The sequence below is a fragment of the Chinchilla lanigera genome, unplaced genomic scaffold (genome assembly GCF_000276665.1).
Source record: "Chinchilla lanigera isolate Chin_1 unplaced genomic scaffold, ChiLan1.0 scaffold00048, whole genome shotgun sequence".
NCBI classification, from domain to species: domain Eukaryota; kingdom Metazoa; phylum Chordata; class Mammalia; order Rodentia; family Chinchillidae; genus Chinchilla; species Chinchilla lanigera.
Window position 1 is genome coordinate 751550 of NW_004955449.1, and position 22075 is coordinate 773624.

Sequence of the window (22075 nt, forward strand, 5' to 3'; positions counted from 1 at the left end):
CACAATGTTCTGGAGACACATGTCAGTAGACACACTTAACATCATCAGACAAAGACGGCTTATTGTCTTGTGTTTAAGTTTGTCCCAGGAAGTTAATTGGTCGGCATTATATTACTTCCAGTACCTATCACTGGATGGTATCCAATAGTAACTTAGTAAATAGCACTCTTGGTTTTATTTTAAGCATCACCCAAAGTACCAACTGTATTTCTAGAAGTTGATTGAAGGCAAAGAAAATGATAAATACTGATATACGAAATATGGTGTTTCCCATTCATTATGACTGTTACTGATTAATAAACTCTTGACAGATGTTTGTGTTTGTGAATTTACTTCCTTTGCAGAATCATGTAATTCAGCCTGTCTGCAGTCACTTCAAAATCCAAATCATAGTCCAAGAACTATGATAAGCACATGAAATTGGGTTTGCTGTTGCTCCGCGGGATACGACCCACACTAATTGTAATCTGAATAAGTCCTGAGGCCCCACATAGGTATATTCTGCCTAGAATTTCAGTCAAAGAAAACACATTCTAACACCAGAAGCCTTGAAGAACATATCTCTTTAATCTAAGTTTTTCCAAAAGGCATGGCTGAAGAGTTTTACACGTCACATGAACAGCTTCTCCAAAATTCTGTGTAGTCGCCTGTTCTTCTGTCTACAGTCATAGCTGCAACTAAACTCTCTTTGTCTCTCTCATCCATGTCGTTTCTCACTTGCTATGCAGCTTTTCTCGCCTGGAGATGTAATTCACATTCCATCTTCCTCTTTGTTTTTGATCAGACACAAATTCTTTCCACTCTACTAAATTTAGGAACAAAAATGCTCCACCACCTCCAGGCTCCAAGTACCCGCATGGATTTTCTTTCCTACTTCCTGGCTGGCTGCTGCTTCTCTCAGATGACCAACAGCTTCATTTCCCCTGATTCCTTAATGTCCTTTATTTCCTGAATGGAGAGCACTCTCAGAAATGATACTGTTTGGTTGATTAATTGTTTTTCTTGTGAAGTATTCTAATCTAGAATTCCCTGAGAATAAAGTTCTGTGTGTACTAGTGGGAGCAGTAGCTACCATTTTTGTGCTACCCTGGCTAAGCTTTTTGAATACAGCAATAACATTTAATATTCATAAAAGTATCCCCACATTACAGAGAAAGACTGTGGCCCTCAAATAATAAAGCAATTATTACCTAATAAGTAATGGGTCTGTTATTTGAACCAAGGCAGTTTGGTTCCAGAATCCTTGCTTTTAGAATGCACCAGTTTGGCCCTATTCTAAATACTCTTTCTTTTTTTGTACTGGCAATAGAACTCAGGACCTTGTGCTTGCCAAGCAGGTGCTGTGCCGCTGAGCTATATCCCTGGCCCTGTATACTCTTAAATATGCAAAAGAGATATAGGTGTGCCTGACTAAGATGATTGTGCAGATAGACAATTAGTGTTCTCTTGGTCCCATGACCCATGTGTGTGTGAGGAAAACACAAATTCTGAATCAGAACCACATGTGTGCTTAATGAGGGCCACCTTACCATTCAGGACCCTGTCCAACACCCAGGGCACACTATTGAATTGTTTGCATTGCCTTGTATTTGCCTGTTTTCTATTGGACCTAAAAGAAAGAAGCAGCAATGTGTGGGGCATCTCAGTTCTTGGTACTGTCTCTCTGTTAGCTCTGGGGTTCTATATTTATAAGCCTTCTTATACCTCACCCCTGAGGGTGACAAGGCTTCCCTGTGTGTTCCTAGCCATTTCCTGTCAATGTTTTGATCAACAATAAAGATGAATGAAGGGCCTGATTATTTGGAATTCGATTGCGTGATCCTGAAAAGGGGCAGTTTGGGTTTTGGCATCAGGCCCTGTGGCATGAAAAAGAATGACCCCACTAGGTGGGGCCTGGCTTAGAGGGCAGATGGTGCAAGGGCTCAATAAGTCTGACTTAAATCACATTACAACAGCGTAAACAATGTACCAGTGTGTAGCACACCAACCAGCGAACTTTCTTGACCTTTCAGCTTCCATTTAGCAGCTGCAAGGGCTCAGAAATGTGATGGATGGGGTCTATTTGCATGACTGCTAGTGAGGAGAGCCTTGGCATGACGTAATGCTGTAAACCTTCTCCCTCCAAAACAGTGTAGAAATACTTGCTCTGGAATCTGGCTGGACCGTCTGACCTGCATTGTGAAACACTGACCAAAGGCATGCCTCACCATGGTTTCTTCCTGTACGGCGCTGCAGTGTGCACCGAGACCAAAGAGACAGTTTTTGTGCATACTGAAAGTGACACTGGGCTTCCTGTCAGTAACTGCAAGTTCCATCTTAGTTCTATCCCTTGTTTACTAGTTTGAGTGAATCCCTCTAAATCCTAGAACCTTACTGTCTCCATGTGTAAAGAGCATGATTTGAAATAATTTAAACTCAATGTTAAAAAAATATATTAAAACAGAAATACCTTTTAAAGGTATTTTCTACATCTTTGTGGCCTGAACCAAGATTTAAGGCAAGTTAATTGAGTTAGTGACTGGCATTTAAGCAGTTGTTAGACCTTTATCCCTATTCCCTCCCCCACCGCCACGCCAGGATTCTCTGAGAAAAATCAAATGTAGAATTTAAATGTTAACCTTCACTTAAGCACATACACATATTTTTAAAACCACACAACCAACATTTATGTTTTATGGCCAGAATCCTCCCCTTGCAATGATACCAAAGCTGTAAACAAAAGGACAGTCTGAGTTTAGGAAAGAAAAGACCATGGGTTTTTGCTGAGCCTTTTTAGCTGGACATTAGGAAACTCAGAATTCTACCCCTCAGCCTCTGGCAACATTATTTTCTCAGCTGAGTTCTTTCACTCTCTAGAGGATATGTTTGCATTCTTAAAATCGTGCCCAGTTCCAGAACAGAGTTCCTCAGATGATGATGACTTTTAGTGACTGGGAGTGAGGTGACTGAATCCCTTCTGCAGATATTCCCACAAATCTCCATGGTGCCTGCGCATCTCAGAGCCCAAAGTCTGCAGAAACATTCTCTAGGATGTTCTTGGCTGTCTTCCCACCAGTGGGTTCCTGGCTGCCCTCTGCTCCACACTTAGTTACATTATTGGTGAGAGTATATGGCCAGCTGTGTTTATGGCAGGGCTGGGGGCGAATGGAGACCTGGAAGCGTACCCCTTTCAGAAGGGTTTATAATGCCTGGGTAATATCATCCCCCAATATATAATCATTACATTAACACAAGGCTGTGCTCACTTCCCAAAGTAACGGACAGACCTTGCCAGTTACCAGGATCTAACTGTACAGTTCTCTGATTCCACCAAGAAAGGTCATATGTATTTGATACCTAGAAAAAAGTATAGGTAACATTTCTAAATTGTCAGATATTAAAGCATACATATACAGCATGGTCAGTCATCAAAAATCAAGAAAAGGGAAAACAGGAGGAAAACAGTATAGCAAAACATATGTAGTGACAGGGATAGGATAAACATACAATAAATATGACTAGGTTCAATTTGTCTAGTAAAAATCAGTGACTCCCCATTAAAACGATGATCTAGTTATATGCTATCTTCAGGAGTTGTATGTATACCAACTCAACACTGAAAGGATGAAAATTAAGAAGTAGTTAGTGAATGCTAACAGAATAATAAGGATGGCAATATTTTAAAATATAGGATTAAATGTAAAAAATACCTTGAGATATTCAAAAATAAGATATAAATCCAAGATTTATCAGTAAATGTTTTATATAGACACAATGAAGTATTATTCAGCCATAAAGAAGAGGGAAATCCTATCACTTGCAGGAGAAATAGATTAAATTGTTGAAATGTTAGACACAAGCAAATATTGCATACTTTATCTCATATGGAAATCAGAAACCTGAAAGTATAAGAGGGAGGTGGTATGAAGGGGAGCTGGGGAAGGGGAGAGAATTGGGGGGCAAGAGCATGGGGAAGGGAGGGTGGGGATGTGGTCAGTGTGCAATATACGGAAATATCACAGTGAAACTCATTAATTGGTGTTAATTTAAAGAAGAGAGTGAACCTTCATGCACTGAGCATCCTATCACTGAATTAAATAAAGCAAAGTCTGCTAGAACATGCAAATAAAACAACAAAAATTTTAGCAATACAGACAGTTGTCTGTAATCATACTGGGAAACTTAAACAAAATGCTTTTGGACTTTGATCCAATAGACAAAAATGCGTAGAACATATTATTTAAGTAGCATCAGTGTATCATTATTGACTTAACCCAACAAGTAGGAAATACAATTTTTAAAAGGTATTTATAAAAATTGATTAGTGGATGACAGAAAATTTTCAATTAATAGAAAATAGACATGTATTGGCCACACATAACAGCACAATAGTATTGAAAACTCATTTTGTGGGCTTTTGTTATAATAACTATCATTTTGTGGGCTTTTGTTATAATAACTAACACATAACATAATTTGTGGAGTAGAGTATGATGTTTCAATCCATGTATGCAGTGTATAAAGATCACATTATGGTAGTTTGTATACCCACTGTCAAATAGTTAACCTTTTTTTGTGTGTTGAAAGCATTAAAAATCCTCCGTAGTAGCTCTCTTCAAATATGCAATTAACTGTTGCCAACCATAGTTATCCACTGTGCTACAGGATATTAGGGGCTCTTCCTCTCATCCAGCTGCATTCCTGTGCCTTCTGTCCATTGTCTGTCCATCCTGTTCCTCCTCCCAACCTTTCCTTCCCTCTTGGAACTACTATTCTGTTCTCTACTTCTGAGAGATCACCTTTTTTTAGCTTTCCTATATAAGTCAGAACACATGGTGTTTGTCTTTCTGTGCCTCGCCTATTTCATTTAACATAATGTCCTTCAGTTCTGTTCATGTTCTGTTCTGTTCAATCCTGCAAGTGACAGGATTTCATTCTTTTTTTATGTCTGCAATATTGTGTGTGTGCATATCTCACATTTTCTTTATCCATTCATCCATCATTGGAAATCTAGGTAATCCCATGTGTTTGCTGTTAGGCATCAGGTGTCTCTTCAGCATACTTATTTCATTTTCTTTGGACATATACCTAGTAGTGGGATTGCTGATCATGTTATAGTTCTATGTCTAGTTTTTTTTTTTGAGGATTCTCCATTCTGTTTTGCATAATGACTGTACTAATTTACATTGTCACTAACACTGTATGAGAGTTCTTTCCTCTGCATGCATTTATTATTTTAACCGTAGCCCTGCTAAATGGGGTGAGATGATATCTCATGATGGTTTTGCTTTGCATTTTCCTATTGGTCAGACAGAGTTCCACGTGCAAGCTGGCTTCAGACTTATCAAGGAATGCTGGGCAAGTTAATCTCTCAAAGCCTGGTTTCTTTATCTGTAACATGAAGATCACAAAATCTACCTCACAGCATTATAATGAAAATTAAATGGAAGTATGTGGGTAAAGCACTTAGCTCAGTGTCTGTAGGTAGTAAATGCGATAAATGATCACTGAAAAAAGCCAGTGAAGCAGCTCTCTGGGCCCTTTTAGGGAGCTGGTGAGGTGCTTAGGGTACCAGGAGCCTGGCAATTTTATAGAGGAGCAAAACAAGAAGTAGTGTTCAGAGAAGCTAGGTTCTCCTACCTCCATGGAAAGATTGGGAATTTTCTCTGTGACTATTTGTGAATGGGTGAATTGTTCTCTATCTATTCAGAAACAAAAATCAGGGACAGGGATATAGCTCAGTGGCACAGACGCCTGCCTGGCAAGTGTGAGGTCCAGAGTTTGATTCCTGGTACAAAAAAAAAAAAGCAGCAACAAAAAAATCCTCTGTGAAGCATGATTTTCCCAAAGTAACAGTGGTTTGTTAGCTGAGAGTAGTTCCTGGCCATGGAGTTGGGAGGGTTGGCCCTGCCACTCTGCAGTTATTCACCTGCCCTTACTGGAAAGGGAGAAGCAAGGAGGCCTTCAAATCTGCCTGCTGACCAGTTGGTGCACCCACTCCTCATCAGCCAGACCGGAACTCTTCTCCCCTCTTTCGGCATCCCTGTTAGGCACCTCAGCTATGATAGTGGATCCCTGAGATTAAGAGAGTGATCCTTAGTAGGCCCAGTAAAGGATTACTAAAAATCTCCCCTTTTGAATCTGTATTTAGGACTTTGTGAGAATTTATTGTTTGAGGTAAAGTTAGAATGTATCTGGGCTAGTTAAAAATCTTGTGTCGATACATGCTACACATAAACCCACTTTAATCAAAATACTTGTCCAATGGGAAAAACCAGTGGAAATATTTAAATGATATCTGTTAAACAAGAGTGCATTGACTGCTGTACTTCCTCCACTCTCAGGGCACCACTGATTGTAGGTATACCATCAAATTAATGACAGGGAAGGGAAGTGAAAAAAAGAACACAAAATTAAATGTACACTTTGATTCTAGGCGTGTTAAGGTATGAAGGAAAAGATGAAACCAAGGCAAACATGCATCTTAGAATTAAGGAAATGAAGCATTTTACTCTGTAAACTTCGATATTTTGCTGGTGGTAGATACTACAGCTAATTTTATGAAGTAATTTTTAAGAAATATGCGTGGATGGAACTAATGAGAATTCAATGTAAATAAAAGTTTTCTCAGGCCCATAGACTTTTCTTTTTCCTCTTTTAAAAACAACCGCAGCAACAACAACAAAGCAAAACACACTGACAGTTGGGGAGGTGCTGTCCATGATGGACCTGGAGCATTTTGTAGTGCCAAAAAGCAAGAACGTGCTAAAAACAAAAAATAAATAATACCAATGGGTATGTCTAAAGAACACAGACACCATCTGGAAGAGCTCCCTGTGGCCAAAGCTGGGATAATGTGAATAACAAAATAAAGGAGGTATTGTTGAGTTATAACCCAAAATGTATAGTAAATACCCATGAGCCCATAGTAATAGAAATACATAATTGAACAGATTAATACATATGCAGAAGAGACAGGTCTGTGCAGTAGAATTCCAAATAATGTATATGGATACTCTACTCTCAAGAACGTTCTTCCAAACAGTATGTTATGGGAAGGTGGGAGGGAGCCAGAAGCAACTCCACAGCGGAGAAGCCTGACAAACACTATCTCAACCAGGTGACCAAGGCCAACATTGACAGTATTAAATCAGACTGATTGTATGTGGCTTGATGTGATGTGATTTAAATGGTATTTCACCTGTGTGGTGCTCTTCTAAATAACCCATAAGCTCTAGTATTGCCAGGAGAAAATCATCAGATAAATCCCATTATGGTATAATGAACTCCTCAGATAGAAGGGAAGGCTGAGAATTGTCACAGCCACCTAGAGCCAAAGTAGACCTGATGACTGGCTGTTACATGGGATCCCAAAGGGGATCCTGGGACAGAAAAAGTGCACGAGTTGAAAACTAAGGAAATCTAAATAAACTGGATTTTAGTTAACTATAATGTTTTAATATTGGTTTACTAATTGTTACTTACATATTAACATTATATAAATGTTAATAATAAGGGAGTCTGGGTATAGGATATATGGGTACTCTTTGTATTTATTATCTCAAATTTTCTATAAATCTACAACTGTTCTGAAAAATAAAAGGTACTGAAAAACATAAATGGCTAAATAGGGAAAAAATTCATAGAAAATCAGGTTAGAGATTTTAAAGGAGCATTACACAGCATTTTGTTAAGACCTTTACTAATTCCACACAGGGCACAGCTCAAGCAGAACAAACAGCTGCTTAGCTGAAAAATAGAATTGAAAGCTTAACCCACAATATAACACCTCTAAATACATTCAGATAGAATTGTCGTTATTTTCCCTCCATATAGTAATTTGTTTTTCCAAAGTTCTTTGCAATAGCTGAATCCAAAATGGCGAAGTGTTATCATTATTCCCATTTAACAGCTAATACAGTGTCTATAGCTTCGGGAGCCATCTTGGCGTAACTGGCTCGTGTGCATGTGCGATTCAATCCAAAACCCAGCTGTCAACTATCAAGATGGTAAAGCAGTTATGGGTGTTTTTAAGGCCAGAGCTGTAATCATGTGGTGAGGCTTCAGAGTTGGAGAGTCCACAGCTCTGACTCTCAGGACTTGTTTCCTTGCTCAGTGTCCTCACATGGAAAACACTGTTGGGGAATTATAGGGTTATATTTTCGATACTTGGAACATGTCTACTGCTACCTTGCTAAAAACCAAAAAAAAAAAAAAAAAAACAAAAAAAAAAACCTTTTAAAAGCATTTTTTAAAAAAGAATTATGCCAGGGCAGTCAAATAGAAACAGTTTTGGGGTTTCTGTCCTGAGTCAAGCTGTACAAATTGCAGAGTGTTCCCTTTGGTTCAGGACATGGTTTTACTCCCACATACCACTTCCCATATCCACAAATTCCGCTTGTTCGGACCCTCCTGAGAGCTGGGGGAATTATAAAAGGAAAGGAAGGCAGTGACTGTAGGAATGAGAAAGCTAGAAATAGTGCCCTTGGGCTTCTTGCTTGGTCCCTGTCCCCAGCTGTCTTCCATCTCTTCCCTGTGCAGGACAGAAAGGGACACAGCAGGTACTGTCCCTGACTGTCCTGCCAGTCTGACATTGGAGTTACTTAGCCCGGTCAGGCTAACAATACTGTGGTTTTGTTTTCTCAACCAAGAATTAGGGCACACTGTCTGACAGCATGACTAGACTACATGTGAATTTGACACTGACCCAGGAAATTCAGGGTGAATGGCCCAAGGTGGCTGTAGGGTCCAGAAACATGAGCCGAGCCCTGGTGTGCTCTGTTGACCGTGGCCTCCAGAGAGGAGTGTGGGGACATCCTGGAAACAGCACCATTGAGGGCCCGTCCTTAGCAGTTCCTAGGGCAGGCTGACCTGGGGCTGAGCTGACACAGGAGAGCGCCCACGCCCAAAGCCACACTGTAGTGCTCTGCCACTTCTGCTGCAGAACCTCAAGCCTAGGATGGAGACTTTGGGGCTCAGAACTCTCTCCCTTTCCTCTTCTCCCTCCAAGTGGAGTTAGAATTGCCAGGGGTCGCAGAAGTACTCCCCCTGGGCTTACCTCTTCTATACCTATGTCCTAGGAACACTTAAAAAGGTGGGGGAGCCTTTTGGGGAGGCAACGCAGGGTTACCCATGTGAAAAAGCAGCCCACAGATCTTATCACATGCCTCGGGCGATTAGAGAGGCAAGTGGAAGAAGGTGCGGTGAGGAAGTACTATGTCACATGCGCGTTTCAGGAAGCCAGCCAGAAGATAGCAGGAGACTCGAGCTCTTGTCGGTTTCAGCAGATTGGAACAACACAGGTTAGTGGTTCTTTTTGCCCTCAAAAAACCCTTTCATAGTTGCTCTAAAATATGTAATTGATTTTTATTCCTTGGCTTGTTTTTTAACTATTTCTCTAATGGGGAGAAATTGCTCTGGCTTTGAATGTAAGAGCCAGTGCATAGCTGGTAACCGCACGCAGTTAGAGGAACAAACATCAAGCTATTATGGTGAAAATGAAATTCTCAGAATCTCTTTCTTCCCCTTTTAGAACTTCTGTGCCTTAAAAAAAAAATCTTAAGATGCTCATTAAATAACTTTAGTTTGTGGAATGCAGCTAAGCCTCTTCTCATTTTTATTAGTGTAAATGTGAAACAGGACAGATCAGCTTGTGTTTGCAGACATATGTGGTGTGTTCAAAGGGCATTAGAGAACACAAATGCTGTGTGTGAGAACGTGCCACAAAAACGTGCTTTGTTTTTATGTACTTTTCAACTTGTAAAACACATCTTTTCGCTTGTGCTTCATGTTAAACAATTTTTCATTTCTATAAAATCTTCGCTTTATTTTTTGTTTTCTCCCCTTCCCTTCTCTTACACAAAGTAGGAGTAAACAAGAAGGGGTTGTGAGTGTGAGAAGAGGAAGTCCTTTGCCTGCTCCAATTTAAGGAGCCAGTGCAGGCTGGACCTGAAGCTGAGGACGGCTGGGAGAAGCCTGGCTTCGCTCTTCCTAGAGCTTTCTGACCTTGGCCTTGTGTTTCCGATAGAGAGGAAGATTTGAAGAGTCTGCCCAAGAGAGAGAAGGATGGCTGATGGGTGGGAAAAGAAGAGTTCACAAACATCTAAAGTGCCCAAGATCATTCAGCCTATGGCCACTGAGGGACAGTTTCATTTTTTTTAAAAAAAGGTTCTGACACAAATGACCTGTTGCTTTCAGACCTATAATGGAAAAGGAAAATGTCTCAAATCTGAGTGAGGAGAAGGAAGTTCCTTCATTCTTGAATTGTTGCTAGCACCAGAGGGGTTGCTGGGTTCTTGCTGGATGTTTTAGAAAACAGCCCAGATTGCTTCCCTGAAGGCTGTGATAATGTCTTATTGGAAGCGGGGAGTTGATGAGGAGAGGAGATTGGGATTCTGAGCTTCCTGTTTCATCTCTACGTTCCAGGCCCAAAATTTGTACTGAAAAAGAACAAAGGGTGAAGGGTGAGTGGACTGGTGTTTGTTTACGTCTCAGTGATGTAAAATAATCAGGAGAGTGATGAGAAGGAAAAATCATTGTTGATTGTATCCTCAGACTGCTGCATATTTTTCATTTTTTACTACCATCTTGTGCAAGAAAATGGAGAGGAAGCTGGCCATAAGGGAGGGTTCTAAGTAGGGGATCTCAGTGCTCGTGGTTTCAGAAACGTTTTCCTCACCAGCTCTCAGTGCATGGTTTCATTGGGTGTGGGATGGGGACAGATCGAACCCTTTGCACAGATGCCTGGAGGAGATATCCAGAGGGAAACTGCCGAAGGATGGCCCCTGAGCCCCTGAGCCCCTGAGCCCCTCAGGAATGCATTGCCCTTGAGCACCAGGAAGAAGCTTCCACTTGGCAGTGGCTGGATGTCCCTCGAAGGAGTGCTTCTTTCAGTTTTGTTTTGCTTTTAAGTTGGTCATAGTGCTTTGCTGTTCAGGGAGTTTTGTATTATGCTAATCTGTTGCTCATGGTAGAAAGGAGCTTTTTATTTTGATAAAATACTTTCCAGATGGACCCCGCTGCCTTTTTTTGTGAATGCATCCTTCCAAAAGCTGTTTCCATTTCTTCTCTCCCTCGCCATTTCTGGGCCCCCTTTCTAGCTTTCCACTTGTTCCTTTGCCTTTGAGATACAGGGAAGATTTATTAGCAGGCCATCATTCTGCGGCACCTCTGCTCCCCAGGCCTGAAGTGCTCTGCAAAAGAAGGGACATGGAGGCAGAAGGTGGTAGATCATGCTGGATGGAGGAGAGCATCTGTAATAATTATTATTATTTTTTATATACTGGGGATTGTACCCCACATGCTGGGCATGAGTAAGACATTATTGGTATCACCATCACATCAGGAAATACTCAGAACAGTATGTTTGGTTTTGTTTGTAATTGTGATAAAATGTACATAACATAAAATTAGGTATTATTATTATTCAATAGTATTAAGTATATTCACATTGTTGTGCAACCAGTCTCCAGAATTTTTCCATCTTGCAAATCTGAAACTCTGTACCTACGAAACAACTTCCTTTTCCCTTACAACTTCATTTTGCCTTTTCTACCAGCTCCTGGCAACCACCATTCTATTTGCTGTTTCTGAGTTTGACTCCTCTTGGTATCCCATATAAGTGGAATCATATAATATTTGTCTCCCTGTGACTTCTTGTTATTTTATTTTATTTTGTTTGTTTGTTTTTGTTTTTCTCCGGTACCGGGAACCGAACTCACGACCTTGCACTTGCCAGGCAGGCGCTTTTGCCACTGAGCTAAATCCCCAGCCCCGACTTCTTGTTATTTTAATTAGTAATGTCTTTAACGCTCATCCGTGTTGTAGCTTCTCAGAATTTTCTTCCTTATTAAAGCCAAATATCCCATTGTATGTATATATCACGTTTTCTATATCCATAAATCCACCAATGTGGCTATTTCCATCTTTCGGCTGTTGTGAATAATGTGGCTGTGAACATAGGTTTGCAATATATCCATAACTGGTATTTGTCGCTGGATCATGTGGTGCTTCTGAGTTTAGCTTTGGGGCTTCATCCATTCCCCTCATACCACCCTCCTTCCAAACACACAGCTTCAAAGATATCTCAGATTACAGGGTCATTATCATTTTCCTTCATGCATGTCCCTCAAAAATGTTCATATCTTTCTTCTTGGTAGTAAAGATCCAAACAGGACTTGGGCTGTTATCTCAGGAAATGGAGCAAGCCCCTTCTGGGGGAGTGGCTGGGTATACCTAGAAGGTATTTAGATTACAGATTTTCTGGAAGGAAGTGTAGGAAAGATGCGACAGGCAGCCTGACACGTTGCTGGGTGGTGGTTCTTTTGCTGAAGGTATTGTCTTCTGTAAAGTCTTATGAATGCTCTTGCAGACTGTGACACTACTGTATGCCTGATTCATTTTTCACTCTGTCATTTCAGTTTCCCTGTTTATTCATTAGTTGGAAGATTGGGATATTTAACCACCACCCCCACATGAGATTATAACTGGAATAGTTGCATGTGTTTATGAAAATAGCAAAAACAGTTGCATTTGTTTATGAAAGGACATAGGATGTATTCCCTGGAGAAAAAATACACGGGGACAACATAGTCCTTGAAGTAGAGTCCTGTCATGGTATGAGAAACTAAATGTAAGAGGGACCTATTCTTGGATTATGACATTCTGTGTCATTTCTACCAGGAGGTGTTCATATGCCACTAACACTATAATTTCTCAATGCTCGAGAGAAATTACTGCTTTGAGGCTAACCAGTTAGATACTTAGTGTCTCTGTCGATATTTTTTGGTATGAATGAGATTATTTTTGTACTTTTGTTCATGCTTAGATTTAGATATGTCATATTTTAAGTTAACTCATTGTCTTGGTTTATAATGCTATCATGGCTGAAAACGAGAGTCGTAGTAGGGTACATACTTGCATACACACACACATATATACAATGGGAAAATATTTTAAGGTTTGTATTTCCTCAGCTAAAAGTCATTAGATAGTATCTTGGAACCTAAATTATTTGAAATATGCTGCTAACCTCAGACTAGGAGGTTATGCACATGTTTTACGTATGAATTTATTTGGCATGTTTGCTACTGCACTGCTATCCTTCCACTAAATCACTGATTTATGAATGGTGGTGATTCAGAGTCTCTTATTTAATTTCCAGGCCAGCAATGGAAAGATTTGGTGTTTCTTAAAGACTTTAGAGACCCATAGAATGATCCTGCCTCCTAAGAACCAGGTACAGGATAGTAGCGGGTCTGCGCATTACATCTCCAGGCTGCTTTGCAAAAGCCTGCACAGAGGGAATGTTGAGGGAATTGGTGTCCCAGCTCTCCTCACTTCTTAAGAAAGTCCCATTTCTAGAGATCACTTAACTGGAGTGAACTGCCCCCAGGGCTTCTCCCAGAACCTCTTTGAAAGCAAACAAATGAATGTCTTTACTCTCGTCTTTCCTTTGCTTTTCTTCTTTCTTCTCCCCCTTTCACGCCTGCTATTGCATGTCCGTCAGCTTCTGAAAACTCAGGTGAGAGGAGAGGACAGCATGCTTCTACCACGGCCCTCTTCTCCAGAGGATTTAATAATCTTCCTTGCAAAACAGGGTCAGATCAGTGCTGATGAGCATAGTTACCAGAGTAAAAATATTTAAAGGTTTCATACAGGAAAAATAATGTTATCAGATAGATCCTGGTGAATCAGGAGCGATGAGTAGCTTACTTTTAAAGACTTATTTTAATGATTTTGAAAGAAGTAGCAATAAAGGAAAAAGAATTGAAAAGGCCAAAGATAATTTGCTCTAAAAGACAAAACTGTCAGGTTATTTTAAAAGTATTTTTCCCTCTGTTTCAGAGCCAGGAACATCTGGCCTTGGGAAAAGTTTAGGAAAGAGGCTTTCAGATGCTGTTGGCATTATTTAGAACTTAAAGCAACAGGTTAAAAAAAATAGAATCTTGTGTTTTGGGTTTTTGCTTTTTTAAATGGAAAGGACCTAAGGAGAGTTCTGTCCCCTTAGTTTTAGATTTGGAAACTGAGGTCCAGAAAGAGCAGGTGATTAGCCTGTGGGCACATAGCTTATTAGTGATGTAGTGGGCTTAATAAAATAAACCCCTGACTGCAGCACTGATGGCACAACATAAGCGATGCTGAGGGGTCCTCAGGACTTGGAATCTGGATATAGATGTCCTCCTGGGATCCACAGAAGCCAGACCCATGCCTAGTGGGAATAGAGTGAGACTGATGATTTGGTAGAGTGACCTCTGCTTAATTCTTGGGACACACAGTAATGTAGTTGGGATTTTGCAGGTGGAAACCAAATCCATCCTATCTGGAGAAGTCTTGTGTGCAATACCCTGGTCCTTAGGGAGCAAAGAAGGACAGGCCCAGAGAAGAAAAGTTGCCAGTGGGTCCAGGGTAGGCCAGGAAAAGAGACTGTGGATCTTGTGGAGATAAGATGTATGGATGAGGATCTGTTGTGATGTACAGATGAACATCAGGACTTATATCTCTCCACCAGCAAGCAGGTAGTTAATTCTGAGGTAGACACCAGCTGAGTGTCCCGCAACCTGACCCAGCTGTGACACTTTCTGCCTGGAGATAGCGGCACACCCTGCAGGTTGAGGGCTCAGTCCTCAAGACTGCTTTCCACTCCAACGGCCCCAGGTGGTTCTGTCTGTACACCTGACTGACTGGCTATAAACTCTTCTTCCTCCAAGCTCCTCCTTAGGTTCAACTAATTTGCTAGAGCCACTTGTGGAACTCAGTAAACACTTACACTTACTGGTTTATTATAAAAGTTATTACAAAGCCAGGTGTGGTGGTACATGTCCATAATCCCAGTGCTCAGGCAGCTGAGGCAGGAGGACCTTCGCCATGAGTTTGAAGCCAGCCTGGGCTACATAGTGAATTCAAGTCAGGCCTGAACCACATAGCAAGACCCTGTCTTGAATAAACCAAAAATAAAAGGAAAAGAAGATAGATGATATGAAGAATTCTATAAAAATCATGGGTAGCCCACTTTACTAATGTGAAACCCTGGTTCAAACAAACAAACAAACAAAATGTGATATTACAAAGGGTACAGGTGAAGAGATGCACAGGGTGAGATGTGGGCAAAGGGACTGGTCCTGCCCTCAGGAACTGTGGTATTTATTGTTCAGCTATCCGGAAGCTCTCCAACCCTGCCCTTTTGAGGTGTAATGGAGACCACATTGCATATCTAATGCCAATAGACTGGATGGGAAACCTGGCCTGTTAGTGCAGCATTCCTCCCTCCCAGACATAGTGCAGGAAGGATCTTGTGACTTCTCTCAGACAGGCTAAGTCAGAATGTCTGTAAGGCTGCTCCAAGACAAAGACTAGGGCAGATTAGAATTTTCATGACCTGCTGGGGTGAAGAGAAATCCTGCTTTTATAGCATACCTTGGGGAGAAGGTTTTGAGCCAGGAAGCAGGAACAAAAGCCAAAATATATGTATCATATATCACAGCCACTCCTAAGATTCTTTCCTGACAAACAACTGCCACAGTGGCAGTCCTCCTTTTTATTCCTCGCAGAATGCAGTAAACATCATTAAAAGAAGAAAATGAAACATAGTGTTTGGGTCTGTCATCGGATGTTTTTAATACATCTCTCTCTTCTCTCCCCTTTCCCCTCTTTCTCCCCTCCCCCTTTCTTTTCCTTTCCCTCTGTCCCTGTTCCCTCCCCACAAATCTCCCTGTCCCTCTTTCCTCCGTTCAGAAGTTGAGCACCTTCCACATGGCTCTTCCGTACTACCTGGGGAATGTGAGCAATAACCCGTAAACCTAAGACACACTACACGATGTATTCTGTCAGAAGGTTAGAAGGTGAGGACTGCTGTGAAGAACAGCAGGGTGCAGGAGAGCAGAGGCCCAGTGGTGGGCATATGGATTTCAGTGGGGTGATTGGGGTGACTGTCATGGAGATGGTGCAAACTTGCAGTGGGGAGAGAACTCTCTGTAGATACCTGGGAGAAGGCACAGGGTGATGAAGCAGGAGCACGCCTGGAGTACTCAGGAAGCAACAGGGCGCCAGCGTGACTTAGACAGTGTAAATGAGGAGGAAGAAGTTGTAGGCAAGACCTGAGAGACCCTGGAAGGCTGGTGTAGGATCCAGATTTCACTTAGAGCATAGAGTCAGTGATCTGACGCTGCATTTAACACTCCTGCTGCTGTCTCAGTAGATGTAGGAGTGGAACAGTAGGAGAGAGAGACCATTCAGGAGGCTATTGCTGCACTTCCATGGGAACCCATGATGCTGTGGACCGGGAAGGCAGCAGTACAGGGGGTGAGATGCAGGCAGAGTTTGGATATTTTGAAGGGAGAACCAGCAAGATTAACTATTGGATTGAACAATATGTGGAAGAGGGGATTCAAGGAAGATTGCAAGGTTTTTGCCTGCAGCACAGGAAGAGCAGAAGTACCGCCAAACTGAGATGGGCAGGGCAGTCAGCAGAGTGCTTTGGAGTGGAGGGGAGGAGACGTTAGGAGTATGGTTTGGGGTAACTGAGTTTGAGCTGTCTGTTAGATATCTGTGGAGAGATGTCAAATGGAGAGTTAGACATTTCTAGAGCGAGAAGTAAAAATTCACTTTTCTTAATGGTCTTACTGATTTAATATCTTAAAAATCCTATAAAGAAACACGGAATTGGACTCACATGGTATCTTACTCATTGCTCAGTTTCTAGGGCTGAAATCAGACAGAGAGAATGCTTCCATAGAGAATGCTTGGTGCCAGCCAGCGGCAGCTGGCTCAGACTGCTCTCAGAAGACGCCTGGTAGGGAGACTGCCAGCCAGTGTCGTGTCCCGGGAAGACTCGGGGGGTTCAGACCTGGGGGCCTCTGCTCTGAGCTTAGGAAGGAGGGCTGGGCTCTGCCCTGACTGTGCTGGCCATTGAGAGTGCTGTAGGGCAGCCAGTGAGCTCCCACACCAGGAGCCCTCCGCAGATGACATTCAGTGCTGTTGGTTCTCATGTGGATGTTCTGCTTGTTAACCATTGAGATGTTTCAGAACAAGTTGGTGAATTGTCAGCATCCTTCGTCCCCTGAGCACAACTTAGGACCCTTAAGACTTCCCCCTTGATTCCACCACGGAAGGGTTAGTGCCAGACACAGTGCAGCTGCCCCAGGACGCTGCTCTAACATCAGACACGGTCCTGACTACTTAGTGCCCATGCTTCATGGTGATTAAATACCTTGAATATCACCCCTGTTCCACCCTGATAAAATGAAATGCTGAGAGCACTTATGGGAATGGGTGATGAGAAGTTTTGATTGAGGTCCAGGGGGGCAAATTTGAAACCTACAACTGTAGGCTCCTAGGTCACTGATTCTCTGCAACAGGCTTGTTGATCCGTCGCACTTTATTCTTCACTACCTAGCAGGAAAGTGGCTGCAGTGTTATAACCAGAAAGGTGACAAGCAGAGCTGACGGGCCCCTAGAAGCAAAATGTTGATTCATGTTTTGAATCAAAATTTTGAATCATGTTTTGAAGACCCCAGGTCGTAGAAGCTTTGCACTTTGCAGGAAAACATCTTCCCCGTACTTGCTTTCTACCCTAGTCCTACTTGTCATCACAGAAGTGGTCACTGCTTCAGACCGTGCCTTGTTTGCTCTCCTAGCTCAGTTGTGGCCACCTGCCCAGAGGAGGTGAAAGCTTCATTATCAGCCCAGCCCCACTAATCCTGATTTATTGGGGCCAAACATTTGCCTTTTGCAGCTGTGAGGGAAGCTTTCTAAGTTGATTTATTTCTGAGTGAACCAGCAGTACCACATTGTTTATTTAAAAAAAATCTCTCAGAAACATAGCAAATGCCCACAGCTGGGAGATTCCAGGGCCATGTGAGGAATCCTTGTGCCCATCCTCAAAGCACCAGGCTGATTTTTAAATGATGCAAGATACACTGCATATTTTAACACAGGAGCTTTCTTTTAACCTGAAGTCTATGCATTGGGTGAGAAAAATAGTACTACTTTTTTTTCCACTAACCTCTAACTAAATTTTGCAGCCCTTTGACTAGCAACATAGGCAGTGTGCTGCGGTAGCATTCGTAGTACTTGTGACCTCATCGCCAGTGGAAAACACAGGAGTTTTATGTCAAAATGTGGTAGGCAGCCTAGAAGATGGTGCCAGTGATCCCTGCCTCCTGAGATTCATGCCTGCCCCTGATCATGGGTTGAGTTTAATTGTTTTCTTTTGGTGAATGAAGTGTAGCAGAGGATGAAGTGTGACCTTGAGACTGTTATAAAAAGACTGCAGCTTCCATCTTGGCTTTCTCTCCCTATCTTGGTCAACCTGAGAGAAGCCACTTCCACATTAGGTCCTGCCTAGAGAGAGAGCCATGTGGTGCAGAGCTGAGAGAGGCGCTGGTCCTGAGTTCTCCCAGTGGCCTCCGTCAGACTTTCAAAGAGCACACAGCCCCAGCTCATACCTCAGTTGCAGCCCATGACAGCTGAAGACACCCTGCCTCACAGACACTATAATAAATGTGTATTGTTTAAGCTGCTCAGTTCTGGGTTAATTTATTATGCAACAGTAAATGAATATACATTGCAACTGCAGATATTGCCAAATATTTTTGTGCTCATCCCTACCCTGAAATTATAGTAATTATTATGTGGACAACTGGATCTTGTTACTTAATGACAAGGACACACGTATTAATGTATATCAAATTTGTCTTAAGCCTTTTTCTTTTATCTTTTTGAAACAAGGTCTCACTATGCAGTTCAGGCTGACCTTGAGCTCATTTTGTAGCCCAGGCTAGCCTCGAACTCACAATGATCCTCCTGCCTCAGTCTCCCAAGTGTTAGGATTACAGATGTGCGCCACACCTGACTCTTAAGCCATTTTGATGCCCTGCATTTCCACCATAAAAATTTACCAGCTCTCATTTCGTAAGGCCTTCAGGCTTTACAGATAATTCATTATCAAAATCAGTTAACAAGAAGAAATACTGGGAAGGCATTATGGTAGGTGTAGTTGTCTCTGCCACCTGAGGTTTATGGTTGAAAGTTCAGTTCCCAAACTTAGCAACTCTGGAACCTCTGGAAATCATTAGAATGAAATCTAATTAATTATCATTCTATTAATTAATAATCATTCTAATTATCATTGGAATGAAAATGATAATTTCCATATAGATAGGGCTGATGCCCAGTGTCTAAGAACTGGTGGGTACTGGAGCTAATCTGGCAGAAGTAATGCCAGCCTGAGAGAAAGCAGCAGGTATCAATGAGCATCAGCTTGTGGGACAGTGGAGTGTGGTGGGTTGGTGCATGCCCTGAACTCTCCTGGCCAGAGCAGGATCTGCCAGCGCTATTTCCCCGTCCCTCCCGGGACAGTGTTTCTCTAGTTCAGCAATCCTTGGCATTGGTGGTCGGTGACATGCTTTCAGGAAACATGCAGATAAGCCTTTGTTATTTGAATGAGGATTATAATGGCCACAAGAAAAATTAATAACAGTATATGGCTTTGGGAAGTAGTTTTATAGGATGACACTCAAGTATGTATTTAGGTTTTTGTTTTCAGTTAGCTTAATAAAAATACTAAGTAAATTACAGTCATGTCAGTTTACAATGAAGACATTCTGAGAAATGTATCATTAGGCACGTTTGTCATCGTGCAAGTATTGTGCAGTGTACTTACACAAACTGAAATAGTGCGAAGCAGCAAACTCTTACGTGACCACTGCCACTTGTGTGGTCTGTTGTAGACGGAAATGTGACTGTGGCTTACCTGAGTGTAGATCATTTTGGTAGTGTGTAGGTATCATAAAATTATGAAGTCAGTTGCAAATGTTTGAAGTTTGGCAACCACTGCTTTGAGAAATTTATCAGGAGACCAGAACTATATATACACTGAGATCTGAGTTTAATTAGGTTGCTGTCGGGGTGTTTGAGGACCACGAGAGCCAGGAGTGGAGGAAAGGATTTTCCGTGCGTCAGGCCTCCCAAGCTTCTAGTAACATGTAACACCTCCGCTCCGCCCTCCTGCCCAGAACGTGTGAAGGGGTGGAAGTGGTTGGGGGGCGGGGTGGGCAACAGGCTTCCTCATTGTTTTCTAGTTAGGAAAATTCAATTACATTTAATTTCATTACACAAATTCCAAGGCCTAAAATGTTTTCTTATTGCTGCCTTTATGTCAGTCACAGTCTAATCCTACACAGTCCAGGGCAGTGGCCACTTAAAATGAGGCCGGGCTACATCAAGACAGGCTGGGCTGTAAGTACAAATGATCCATTGGGTTTTGAAGACTTAGTACAGAAAGAAGAATAACTCATTAGAAATGCTAATATTAATATATTTTAGGTCATATGACATCCTTTTCTTTTGGTACTGGAGATTGAACTCAGGGCCTTTACACTGAGCTACATATTCCCCCTTTTTAAAAATTATTTTGAGACAGGATCTCACTAATTTGCTAAATTGGCTCAGATTTGTGATCCTCCTCCTCAGCCTCCCAGGGGGCTGGGATTACAGCCACCATGTAGCACTATGCCCAGCATAAAATATATTCTTAAAGCTAATCTCACCAGTTTCACATCACTTTTTTTTTTTTTTAAATGTGGCTACTAGAGAAATTGTAAATTTTGTATTTGGTATTCTTTTTTATTTTATTTGTTTATTTTTTTTGAGATAAGGTCTCACTATGTAGCCCAAGCCAGCTTCGAACTCACAGTGATCCTCCTGCCTCAGCCTTCTGAATGTTGGGATTACAGTTGTACACCACCACCACGAACAGCTGGTATTCTGTTTCTGATAGGCAGTGCTCTTCTCACTATTTGCAGACAAGAGGAAGTGTACAAGTTGGGGGGAGGGGCAGTGGGGAAGAATTGGTAGGGCAGTTGCAGCTCTAAACTGATTCTGCTGGCCTTTAGCTCTGCTTGTCCCTCCCTGAATCTCCAGATTTATATTCCCTTTGACTTTCCCAGATGTACCTGATATCCTGCTGGATCTCAACACTGGGTAGAAATCCCTTCCATCCAAAAGTCCTCCTTCCTTGTCTGTCCATTAATGAAACCTGCATCTAATCAGTCCCTATGTCTTGTTATTTCTTCTATTAAATATTGCTCAGCTCCATCTCCTCCTGTGTATTTCCTCTGCCCCAGCCCTAACTGAGGCCTCCAAGCCTGAGGGCTACACCAGTGCAGTAAGTCTCCTGCCCACAACATCTCCAATCCTTTCCTGTCCCACCATTGGAATGAGCTTGATAAAGCACAGATTTGACCTGGAACCACTGCTGACACCTCCAGGCAAAAGTCCAAGCTCCTGAGCACGACCCAACTTCAGAACACCCTTCTAGCCTCATTTTGCACTGGTGCTCCTGTCTCCAGGCTGCTGGGTTAGCCACATCTGCTCCCCAGACCCTACCTGAGTCTCACTGCTAGGGACTCTTATTCCTCCTTCAAGCACAGAGGAGAATTGCCCATGACATGGTGGGCAGGAAGCAGAGAGAGAGAGAGAGCTGAAGGGAGAAGAGAGGGAGATGTGCCTTCCCAGGCCATAGTACAGTCATCACCTCCTCCAACCAGGCTTCACCTCCCAAATCACATTTAGCTATAAACTCATCAGTAGACTAATCCACTGATGAGTATCACACCCCCATGATCCAATCAGCTGAAAAAGTCCCATCTGTGAGCACATGAGGCTTTGGGGGACATCTAGATATAAACCAAAACATCCACTCCTGGCCCCTAAAATACTTGTGCCAATTCCTTTATGCAGAATACATTTAGTTTATCTCAAAGAGTTGCCAGAGCCCTAATAGTTTCAACATTGCTGAAAAGTCCAAATCCAGAGTCTCCTCTGAGATTTACAGCAAACTCTTAGGTCTGAGCACCTGTAAAAATCAAAAGAAGGTTAAACACATCTAACATACAAAGGCCCAGGGTAAACATTCCCATTCCAAAAGTAGAAATGCAGTTATAGACAGGAATGGGACCAAAGCAATATCCAAATCCCCCAGGGCAATCACTAAATCCTGCAGTTCAGTATCTGTCACCCTGGCCAAATTGTGGTGATATGTGAACTCCAGGGAGCTTGGGGTCCCCACTTCAGTGGCACTGCTGATGGTTGTAGTCCT

At 42.2% G+C, this 22075-nt stretch overlaps 1 protein-coding gene across 1 annotated transcript in view; it reads left to right on the top strand.

The window, feature by feature from the left end:
- Nucleotides 1–8832: 8832 nt before the first annotated feature.
- Wipf1 (WAS/WASL interacting protein family, member 1) overlaps nucleotides 8833–22075 on the top strand; it is a gene marked incomplete in the record, with an annotated part of 70626 nt that continues 57383 nt past the window's right edge. Inside the window, 1 exon segment of the mRNA XM_013518745.1 lies at nucleotides 8833–9281.